Source organism: Punica granatum, chromosome 3, assembly GCF_007655135.1.
Source record: "Punica granatum isolate Tunisia-2019 chromosome 3, ASM765513v2, whole genome shotgun sequence".
Taxonomy (NCBI): Eukaryota; Viridiplantae; Streptophyta; class Magnoliopsida; order Myrtales; family Lythraceae; genus Punica; species Punica granatum.
In genome coordinates, this window is record NC_045129.1 from 30,281,505 (window position 1) to 30,285,223 (window position 3,719).

Genomic DNA, 3,719 nt, shown 5'->3' on the forward strand with positions numbered 1-3,719 from the left:
CATTCACATTTTTTCCTCTTTTTTTCAACTCCCATTTGTAATCATCCTTCATAGCCGGCCCACATGAATTAATGGGCCTAACATTATAACAATATGCATAGATGTCCATAGTGATTGTTTCGCTCCCCGTTATATTTATATACCCGTGTCTAATTAAATTCTTCGTGCCCGTATGTGCATAAACGTAAGGTGGTAGCAAAAGAAGTACGACGTGGAGACGTTTATCCAACACGATAAAACGGCCAGCTCTCGAATGGTAACGTATCGGACCTACCTTACCTCATGCATAATTGGTATAATTTCAATGTGGAGCGACACACTTTGCATGTGTATATTGTTTCGATCTCATGGATTCGATTCCACGTACAAATCATGATCAGTGCACTGAGTAGCAGTGCATGCGTATTCTTTGTTCATCGTGGAAAACATCCATATTCATAATCTTTCTTCTTTTAAGTTTACCATTCGGGCTTTTGAAAATATATGGAAATGATCAGATTCATGATCTCGTCAATACCTAGCAATCCAATTAATTTACTTCCACAGCAGCATTAAAGGCTTTGTATCCAAAGAATTAAAGTTCGAATCCACTCACACTTTGGTTCGCTAATTTTTCATTACTAGCACTTGACTACATGAATTTCCAAAATCCAGAATTTGATCCCTGAATTTTCAAAAATCATAATAAAATGGTCCTTTTAGGGACCAAAACTGTTGGCAAAAAGAATGGCTAAAAGCACATTTTTGTTATGATTTTTAAAAATTCAGGGATTACATTATCGATTTTGAAAATTCATGTAGTTAAGTGCTGACAATTGAAAAATTGAAAGACCAAAATGTTAGTGAACTCATTGACGTTCTCGGGAAGTTATGAATTCTACTGGTGAAATGGTCGCACATTAAGCCCGTATATTATTATACGTTGTATTTCTCCTGTTGCTGGGGCAAGAAATCAAAAGCAAACATCAATCTAGTTAATTAATAAGCTCGTTCTTAGCGTAGTCCCCAACTAGTGACAGAAACATATGGACTGGTCCGGCAAACAGAGACAGGACCGGACCACCATTTACTTAGCGAAGCGTTACAAGCTTCTGCCATCCCATAATGTAACATCAATGTCAATCGAATCCGGACGTAAAAGGATCAATTAATATATATTGTATGACACTTATCGACTTAAAAAAAGAAAAATTTCTCCCATCCATTTAATGACCATTGACTCCTGATGCACCTTACAAAAAGGCATTGACTACCTTAAGGCTCGATAACATATTAATCGAGTCTGATGCTACCTCAAAATTTAATTATGGAACCAAGAGAGGGATTCCTTTCGCACGTCCATGCATCAAGTTTTCTTTTTATTATCTATTTGGGTTTCCGGTCGTGTTTATCCGACACGTTTCCCTAATTTGAAGTGATAAAATTAAATGATACTGGAGACATGACCGATCCCGCATGATCTTGTGGAAACCCTCTTGTATAAATTGCATTTATTTATATATTTACTAATAATATATTTAACAATTTATATTGGCTATTTAATATGCTTTTGATTTTTGATTATCTTAATATTTTACCGTTGCAGGGAATTAAAGTCCTTATCTTTAATTGTTATTCAATTGTGATTATAATTCTAATTGTTTCTTTTGGCCGTTGATCACATAATCAATTGCACGGTCAAATGAATTAATTCTTATATTTTTACTGTTGGTTTATAAAAGCACGAATAGCCAGTATGTTTTGTGTGTGAGAAATCTTCTACTCGGTTCTTGACTTTTATATGGATTGGGTTCTAGGGAGGGAGTGTCGTGTTCACAGTCACGATTTCTCCTCGTGAGCATTGTATTCCGGGGTTGGGTAATTCCGTTAAAACCGCGCTGCAATTTTGCGGGGTATTATCTATCCTCAAGAGAGTTTCCTGGAAATACCTTGTCCACTAATCGTTTTCAATTCTTTGTGCTTTTTCGTCAAATTATATCTCTTCTTTTGATATGTTAGACAAGTTTATTTCCTGTAATGTTGATTTCGTATTATTATAATATTTTGCGACAAATTTTATTTTACTATATTTATTTGTAATTCTCCACATTTCAAAAATTTCCACAACAAACCCGACTCAATCTAAGTAGCGGTCTACAACAAAATCTGCTAACATGATGACTCTCATACACGCATATATGTGAACGCGCATATATCATTTTTAGATAGACTTCAAGACATCCTCAACCTATTGGTTGAAATTGTCTATCCAAGTTAAGCTCTCAATAATTTTATCATATCAGGGTTGCATTAATTAGGCTTAACTATGGGGACTTCCTAGAAAGAGGAAGACGAAGATCAAATAATGATAAAGGATGACAAGGATATATAAGAAAATCATTCATATATCAACATCACATTTATTCTTTTTTTTTTTTCCCTTTGTCGCTCGAATTGAATGAATGGAACCCACTATTGAGCTGAGACAACAGTTCGGGAAAGTACTACGTCGATCGCATCAATTGTTACATGGCTTTCAAGGCAGTTTCAAACGAAGGATAAAGGAACGGTTCATAATGCATATATGTCGTTGCATCAGCTTTTTGATATATAACTCTACCTCGAAAAGTCGATCTAACAGCTTGTAGGCACAAGAGACCATTCCTTTTATGAACCGGATCAGAAGTACTACGTCGATCGCATCAATTGTTACATGGCTTTCAAGGCAGTTTCAAACGAAGGATAAAGGAACGGTTCATTATGCATATATGTCGTTGCATCAGCTTTTTGATATACAACTCTACCTCAAAAAGTCGATCTAGCAGCTTGTAGGCACAAGAGACCATTCCTTTTATGAACCGGATCAGAAGTTTTTGTTCCAATTGGATGGAAAGCAACAACACGGACAATGAAAGGCGATCCGAATTCTAGGGTCGCGGATCCAATCAATCCCGTCCGGAGCATTTAAATCGGCATTTTGTGATAGACCTATCATTGAAATGGTCCAACTGCTTGAAATGAAGTTGGCGCAATGTTTGAAAGCAAAATTTTAATTTATTACGTCTGACTTAGATGACTACATTTGGGGCCGGGTGGGTGTCCACAAGAAGTTGCGCCCTCCCAAGTGATTTTACATTCGATATATAGTTATTATTAGCTCCAAATTCCGATATGTGAAGCATCCCGAAAGAGTCGATTAGTTGTAATAAGTCAAAAAGAAAATAAGTCCAACGAAATTTTAGATCGACAGTTTTGATTGAATTCCATTTACAGCGAAGACTTGGTTTACAAATGTTGTTACCGAAGGAAGAGTACTGAAAATTGCGAGTGCAATTACTTATTATAAAAGAAGCTAAAGTGATAAAGAAATCAATTGAACACCTGTTGAATCATATATAGAGGATTGATTAATTCTTGATATTTGTACAGGCAGAAATATTTTTTTATAATCGCCTATAAAAAGGGGAAAATAGAAAAAAAAAACACACACTTATATTTGATCTCTTGCCCCTTTTTTTTTTTGCACCAATTGGTATTCAAAAGTCGATTCGATGAATCCATGTTCGCGTCGAGTCATCTGCCCACTAACGAATAAAATTCTTTAAATCATGAATTTTCTTTATTCACATGAGTCTAAGTTGAGATATTACTTAAAGGGAAGAGATACAAACCATCTAAATTAACCCAAGTTAGTTGAGCTCTAGCTTGACTTTGGACCGAGAAGAAGGTTTGATGTTTTT